This window comes from Clarias gariepinus, chromosome 21, assembly GCF_024256425.1.
Source record: "Clarias gariepinus isolate MV-2021 ecotype Netherlands chromosome 21, CGAR_prim_01v2, whole genome shotgun sequence".
In the NCBI taxonomy this organism is placed as follows: domain Eukaryota; kingdom Metazoa; phylum Chordata; class Actinopteri; order Siluriformes; family Clariidae; genus Clarias; species Clarias gariepinus.
Genome location: NC_071120.1, coordinates 3,402,345 through 3,411,026, shown reverse-complemented (window position 1 = coordinate 3,411,026; position 8,682 = coordinate 3,402,345). Strand labels below are relative to the sequence as shown.

Genomic DNA, 8,682 nt, shown 5'->3' with positions numbered 1-8,682 from the left:
ACAGCACGCGGTCAGATTCTAAAGGCATTTTTATAAAACACAAACACTCTTCATCCGGTAGTGCAGCTTTTGTAATAGGGACATAAATAGTATTTTTAAAGCTTTAGTGTCTTTTTAGTTGAAGAGGAGTGACATTGTGAGTTTGTGACACTGACAGTAAGCTGTAATGTTAACTCCAGACTTGGTAAACAGATCATTAAGTTATCTAAAGTCACATCTGACCGCTGCTGGTGCTGCCAGTGATTTTCAAAATGGCCGTTAAAAAAACTAAACTGGGAAATAAACTGTAAACTAATCCCAAACACATTTTATAAATTAAAACACTTACCGTGAATAGTCCATTAAGCCGCCATCTTCATCTCTAGTGTAGTTTGGCAGTGTTAGTTCGGCGGGGGTGGGTTGTTAAAATCACGTGATTGCAACGCAGCGCAGCTAAATTGCTGGCTTGTTGTTAACGTGTCTTTGAGAACGAAGCGCCATCTAGTGGTGGAACCAGGTCAATGCATAAATAGGGCTTGAATGGGCGTGTTTACTGTGAAATCTTGACACGCCTTTCTCGAAGAAAAAGGAGGGGGGATTACGGCGTGCATAGGGCAGCCGTACGCCATTCGTACGCAATTCACACTTCCGCGGCTATTTGGCGTGGCTCCATCTGTACATCAAATGTTTTAAGTAAAGATGTTTCCAATTTTAAGTAAACAGAAATCAGTTTTTGAGTTTGTTAAACTCATTTCTATTAATCGTTCTTTACTTGGATTACTGAGTGGCCTAAGTCATACTACTTAATAGCAATTATCAGACATCTTTTAGTTTTGTTGTTGTGAATTAATTAAATTGTTTTTTTGGCTGCTCCCATTAGGGGGTCACCACAGTGGAATACCCAGTCCGTACACACAAGCTTGGCACAGCAATTACGCCGGATGCCCTTCCTGATGCAACAATCCCATTTTATCCAGGCTTGAGACCAGCACTGCATTCAGTAGCTGCGGTTCAGGCATATGGCTGGGAATCAAACCCGGGCCTTTGGCATTCACAGACAAAACACCTACCACTAAGGCACCACTGCCCTGTTGCAAATAAAATAAATAAGCATCATGTGAGGATAAACCACTTCGCCATCTTGAATAAAACAATTCAACGTGGGAAATTTACATGTGCATTGATGATGTCAGATGCAAAATCGCTAGGCTGAAAGATTTTAAGTTGATGGAACTTTGGAACTGTGGCTTAAAATATCAAACTTGTTCAGCTAACCTAAAAAGTGTTATTTCTAAAAACTCACAAATACCAAAAAGTTCTAAATATTCATCAAGGTAAAAAATGAACACACACACACACACACACAAACACAAACACAAACACACAGCGAACTGAATTTGCAATCAAGCAAAGGTAAAGAAAACTCAGCATATGGAAATGTCTACGGACTCTAGACGGGCATCACTGACTGCAACAGCATTTACACCCAGGTATTACAAATAATATTTACAATAATAATTAAGTTTTCTCAATTTCATTTTTAGCCTATGAAAATGAGTTTGTGAATAAAGGACTGTAATTCCTTAATGGTTAATCTAATGTTTTTGTTGAGGTCTACACACCAATCACATACAAGTCCATTGTGGTGTGTTACAGGGAACTGTATATGGAATTTCTATTATAAAAAAACAAAAAAATAAATAAACTGATTAGCTTTTGGACTTGAACAAAATAATACCAAGGTCTTAGCAAGGTCAGTAATCATTATCAGTAATAATGTTTAAGAGAGTATTTCCTGATTAAAGTTCTTTATACTCTAAGTGTATTTCAAGTGTAAACATTAATGACAAAATACTGACAGTTACATGTTTCCAAAATAGGACATAAATATATTCGAGTTGTGAACTTTATTTTTGACACTTTAGTCCAAGCATAGTGTGTTTGTTTGTCCATGATCCTTCTCCCTCTCAGTTCAGCAGTCACACTTTAAGAGTTTTTGGAGGAAGAATCTCCTTCAGAGGCTGTAAAACATTCACATCCATCACAAAGTGACTAAACACTGTGTATAAATAATGTAGTGGTTTTAAACATCATTTATGGATCATAAAGGTTCACTTACAGGGTTTGGGTGGAACAGGTCTGAAGCCTGAAACACAGATGATGGACAGACAGTTAGTATCAAATCTGTCTACTGGATTTACTTTCACAAGACAATTAGTCAATATCAGCTTATTGTCTCGTCTAATTTATCAGTTCAACTTAAACAGAAGCAAAATATTCATCAGATCCCCTTTCAGGAATTAGAAAGTGTAAATCTGTTCTCTAAAAATTTCACATCTGTCTCCTTCCTCCTCTCACCAGAGTCCTTCTTCTTCCAGACCACAATTCCAGCAACAACGGCGACGAGAGCCGCGACTACAGCAACAATGATACCAATTGATGCTCCACCTGATCCTCCACCTGTTAAATCAGCACAGAGTCTTTATTATCTGCTGCAGCAAGAAATCAGCTTTCACTCTCTACAGCTCTAGTTTATTAGGACCTTTTGGTGCTTCTCGCACTAACTCCTTCTCCAAGCTGCTGTGCTGAACCACGCAGGTGTAGTTGTGTTTCTGCAGCTCCTCAGCTGGGACTTTCAGAATGCTTCTCCTCTGGAAGCTTCCATCCTGGTTGGGTAACGTCTCTCTGAGCTCCACGTCCTCATGCACGTCCTCTCCGTCCTTCTGCCAAGTAATATTTAGTGATTTGGGAAAGAAACCTGTAGCGTGACACACCACCTCTGGAGAAGGAGACGAGTGTTTCTGGAACACTGACACCTTGAGAAGAACTGCTGAGACACACAGAACTCAACATTAAACCACTGGTTTCTCCACACTGAAATTAAATATTTAAACATTCTTGACAACCAAGATATAAAAGACAGTTTAGGTTGTATGGACAAAAAAAAATATGTATATACAGATAAAAAATTCCACAGACATAAACATTCCTTGTCTTAGGTCAGTTAGGATCACTAATTTATTATATTAAAATAGGTAATGTCGGAATTATAGTAGATAGAGAGATTTATTTAAGCTTTTATTTCTTTCATCACATTCTCAGTGGCTCAGAATATTAATACATCACATGGTGCTCATGGAAGACTAAAGCTGGGTCTTTTTTACTTCTGTCTTGACATGTCTTTGGCCCTGATACAGTATTTTACCCGTGCTACCTAAACGATCGCACAAAGTGCACAGGTATCAGAGTGCTTGTAGCTCTTCCCCTCGCAAATATATAAATGTTAAATGTATTTTATGTTTTTATGAGATGAATGTTTTATGAATGTTATATTTGTAAATATCAGTGATCAGTAGTACAGGAGAGAACTGTGTGTGGATCTGAACAACTCTACAGGATTGAGGAGTGTGTGTTGTAGTGAAGGAGTAGATCACACACTTCACCTCTACTCTTCAGAGTCTCTGTGCGGTAAGACACATACGTCTTTATCCTCTCAATACAGGTGGTGCTCACATAGTTGTTCCAGTTCTCAGTAGTCTTATTAACATAATTCCAAATCTGTTCACTGATCTCAGCCCCAGGTTTGGCTGGAATCCAGGTTTTAGTTTTTAGATCCAGACTGAGGAAATCTTTTCCATCATATCCCAACTGCGCGTGTCCTCTAGTGGTGCCGTCATTATCAAGCCCACAGCCGAACATCAACTGTAGTGTGTGAACACCTGTAGTTCCACAAACACACGCACACACACACACACAAACACGCACATACACACAGATGAGTGTGATAAGGTTCAGACGAGTTCTGTGTTCTACACCCTCTATTCAAGCATCACATTACTCTTTAATCTTTATTTAGTTTTTAATCGTTCACATATTCACATTTTAAGTTTATTTTATTTATATACTGTTTGAATGTATATTTTTTCTATTGATTTCTCTCTCATGTTAAATACAGAAGAGTTGCTTTAGTAACAGCCAATCACACAGCCAATCACACGCTTCACTACATGATGTCACAGTAGTTTACTGAATGCTAACGCTAACTCACTAATAAATTCCGTATCAGTTACAGATTATTTGGGGAGACGGGATATTTGCTTACTTATTATCAAACACCCTAATTTTATCATTATGGAGTAGGACTGCGCCAAGGTAAGTGTGTGACATCCAGTAGCCTGCCAAGCAAAATTCTGCCCTACTTTTAAAAGGATTGCAATTTGCCACCTTTCAGTTTGCAACACGTACCCGAGGACTGTGAAACACGGGGATATGCTGTGTTAATGAAATGATGTAACTATAAGTTCTGCTTATAACAGAAATAACAAAATCTAAAAAAAAAAGAAAAAAGAGGTAGGTATTCTCAAATTATTTAATATAAATAAATAAAATGTTTATATAAATATGATTGTTTTAATATGTGTGCCATGGATGATGCCCACAAATTCATGAATGCAGATTGTTTATTGTTGTGTGGTGAGGATATATATGCGCATGATGTATGGGCGTAAGATCCTTGTGGCTGACCATCCGTGCACGCGTATATAATGCGTGTATAACACTGTGACCACATGTGTAAATAAAACATATTTTATTTTGTGTCTGTATGCGTGTGTGTACAGCGCATGTGTAAATTAGAGTTAAAGATCCATTTCACAGACACACACACCCCTCCTACTTTCCCCTTCACAGACACACAGACACACACTCTTTCTCTCTCTCTACACAGAAACACTGCTCTGTCACGATTCTTTTCAAAGGTAAAGTGCAGGTTAATTTGTTTTATTGTTACTTTACAGCGCATGTGATTCCGTTAGTGCGTCGCTCAGTCGAGTGTCATAAGAGAGATTTCTTGTTTATTTTTCCGATAAAACAGTGTTTCCATTGTGTGTGTGTGTGTGTGTGTGTGTGTGTGTGTGTGTGTGTGAAAACAGTGGAAGAAGGGTAGCTGTAAAACAAGAAGGGGGAGAGGGGAGCTTACTTTAGATTCACACACACACACACACACACACATACACACACACACATACACAGTGCCTGCGCGCATAAACAGAAACACTTATCTGTCTGGATTTATTTTTAAGGTAAAGTGCAGGTTAATTTGTTTTATTTTTACTTAATATTTTGTGTTAATTATTTTTATGTATTTATTTTTTTGGGCTGTAGAACAAATATTTTGAGTTTCCATTATTTCTTATGAGATTTTATTATTACTAATTTTTATTTCTTATGCGATTTCTTATGCGATTTGGTTTATGAGTGTTTTGGAATACGGGTCTGCTTCAGGAATGGATTATGCTTGTAATCCAAGGTTCCACTGTACACATATTCTTGGAAAATCTTGCTACATACTGATATTTATCAGTTATTATTTATATTTATTGCTATGAAATAAGCAATATCGGGATATGAGACCTAGGTCATCTCACAAAGCACTGTGTGTGTGTGTGTGTGTGTGTGTGTGTGTGTGTGTGTGTGTGTAAATGTTTTACCTGTAGTGTGATTAAAGTGCTGTAGTGTCATATTTAGACCAGTTTTGAATTTTTCCTCCTAAAACTGATAAAGATGTGTGTGTCTTTTCCAGTAATCTGACTCATATACAGTAATCTTTTGTATCCACTCTGTCTTTGGGGTCGCGTTCCTAATGTTACTGTCATAGTACTCGAATGCCTCTCCGTCCACCTGCCCCATAATAGTAAATTCTGGAAAATGTATTCCTGGTGTAACAGCAGTGTAGAGGTACTGCAGAGAGTGTGTGACTGTAAACATGTAAAAACACACATTAACATGATGCTAGGAGTTGGAGGAAAGTGAGAAAAAACATGAGCCACAGTAAATAATAATAATAATAATAATAATAGTAATAATAATAATAATAATAATAATAATAATAAAGTTAGAAAGGGTTTTTGTTTGTTTACTTATTTGTTATGTATTTTGTAATATTGAAATAAAGCCTGCAATGTAATAGCTGCCATGGCAGCTTAAGCGTTCAACTTTAATATTAAATAGTAAATAAATATAGTAAAGAGAGTAAACATTAATATTAGAGAGCAAATAAATATAATAAAAAGAGTAAACATTTGTATTATAAAGTAAATAAATATAATAAAGAGAGTAAACATTAACATTAAATAGTAAATAAATATAATAAAGAGAGTAAACATGAACATTATAGAGTAAATAAATATAATAAAGAGAGTAAACATTACAGACCTGCTGATGAAAGATGAAGAGAAAATGAAAAGAAAACCAGAGCTTTTATAACTGCACTGCCGCGACACATCTCTCAGTATAAACTCTCATACAGTACAGAACTCTCTTTTATTCAATTTTACTCTGTTTAACTCTTTTTAATTCATTTTATTTGTGTTAAATTCAGTAAGAGAAAGTAACATTCCGCATTGCTTTAGTTTTCAGAAAGAGGGAGTTGTTCAGAGCTGTGAGATTTTAGTGGATCCCAGACAGATGTCTCAGCAAGCGGAAACCACCACAACAGCTTATTGAAGATCTTGTTTTAAATCTTCACCTTTATTCCTCTAAATATTCAGTTCATGTAAAAACATGTTGCTTTCCTTTGCAAAATTTTGCCACGGTTATACTTCTATACAGGTATCACAACAGGTTGGGCAGTTAATCATTCTGGCAAAAAGAAAACCTCTTTAGAATATCATTAACTGCTTGTATACCAACAGTACAAGGGGCTTCAAATCCCTACCGTATGTAAAAACAAGAGGAACATCAGGTGTCACATATGGCAGGACCCTGTTTGGTTTTAAATATTTTGGCTTGTTACATTTATATGGGCCATTTATTCCATTTGCTTTTGGTTTTTGGTTATCTTTTGATTTTCAACAAACTTAAAATGTAATGCATAAGCTGTATTTATCCTGGGAACACATTGTCCTCACATATTGTCTGAGATAAGTCTTTGTAGTAACACACTGTAGTCACAGACGGCTGTGCAGTGTATGTTTGAGTGTTCCTTAGTCAATACTCTAAGGAAAAAAAAAATCATTAGTAATGAAATATGTTGGAAAGTGTAAGTTCTTTTTATAAGAATACTTAACACCCAAAACATGTTGAATAGGTTTAATAAAATTCAGTACCTCTGTATAGTTGACATGTTTAATGCCCTAAAGCCTTATTTAAGCAAATTATCATCTTGAGTAAATTAAAGTTGAGGACTTTAACTATTAACATTTAAATTCTGAAAATGTTTTAATTTAATTTATTTATTCATTTTCTTTTTTTTTTAAATAGTGTGATGGTCGATTACTCAGAGGAGTGAGAAATTTACCAACCTACCTAACACTAAAAACCCTCCTTGCAAGAGTAGTGAAATTTACTATAACTACCCAAGCAGAAAGAAGTCCAGTTGACCTGATCAACTTTCAGATATATACAAATGTCATTCCTGAAAAATTATGTTCAATTATGCACTTAGTACTTGATCAGGCCCCTTTAGCTTGAATCACTACAACAGTGTGGAATGGCATGGAGGCGTCAGAGTAGGAAATTGCACCCAAATAAAAATTTTCAAAGTTTCAGACCTGATTTCAGTAGGAGTAAGACCAATTTATCAACATTCTTAAAATAGGAAATCACTTATATCTTCACCAAAATGTAGGAGAGCACCATACTCTTCTGCAGGGTATGTGTGGCAAACTGACAAGTGGCATTGATGGTTTCACAAATAGAGTAATTAACTCCCTGGATGCCTAGCCATACTGAGTACCTTCATAATTGGAAACCAGTTTTGAGTTTTTCTGAACCTGTTCATCTCCTATAACTCAGTCTCTGCCTGTGTACAGGATTACTGTGCTGCTCACCTTCTTCTCCAGTTATAGTGGTGTGAAAAACTATTTGCCCCCTTCCAGATTTCTTATTCTTTTGCATGTTTGTCACACAAAATGTTTCTGATCATCAAACACATTTAACTTTTAGTCAAAGATAACACAAGTAAACACAATGCAGTTTTTAAATGATGGTTTTTATTATTTAGGGAGAAAAAAAATCCAAACCTACATGGCCCTGTGTGAAAAAAGTAATTGCCCCCTGAACCTAATAACTGGTTGGGCCCCACTTAGCAGCAATAACTGCAATCAAGCATTTGCGATAACTTGCAACGAGTCTTTTACAGCGCTCTGAAGGAATTTTGGCCCACTCATCTTTGCAGAATTGTTGTAATTCAGCTTTATTTGAGGGTTTTCTAGCATGAACCGCCTTTTTTAGGTCATGCCACAACATCTCAATAGGATTTAGGTCAGGACTTTGACTAGGCCACTCCAAAGTCTTTATTTTGTTTTTCTTCAGCCATTCAGAGGTGGATTTGCTGGTGTGTTTTGGGTCATTGTCCTGCTGCAGCACCCAAGATTGCTTCAGCTTGACTTGACGAACAGATGGCCGGACATTCTCCTTCAGGATTTTTGGTAGAGAGTAGAATTCATGGATCCATCTATAACAGCAAGCCTTCCAGGTCCTGAAGCAGCAAAACAACCCCATACCATCACACTACCACCACCATATTTTACTGTTGGTATGATGTTCTTTTTCTGAAATGCTGTGTTGCTTTTACGCCAGATGTAACGGGACACGCACCTTCCAAAAAGTTCAACTTTTGTCTTGTCGGTCCACAAGGTATTTTCCCAAAAGTCTTGGCAATCATTGAGATGTTTTTTAGCAAAATTGAGATGAGCCTTAATG

General features: G+C 36.6%; 1 pseudogene; it reads right to left on the bottom strand.

The window, feature by feature from the left end:
* Positions 1-1,965: 1,965 nt before the first annotated feature.
* Positions 1,966-6,262, bottom strand: LOC128509204 (BOLA class I histocompatibility antigen, alpha chain BL3-7-like; annotated as a pseudogene).
* Between the last annotated feature and the right edge of the window lie 2,420 nt (positions 6,263-8,682).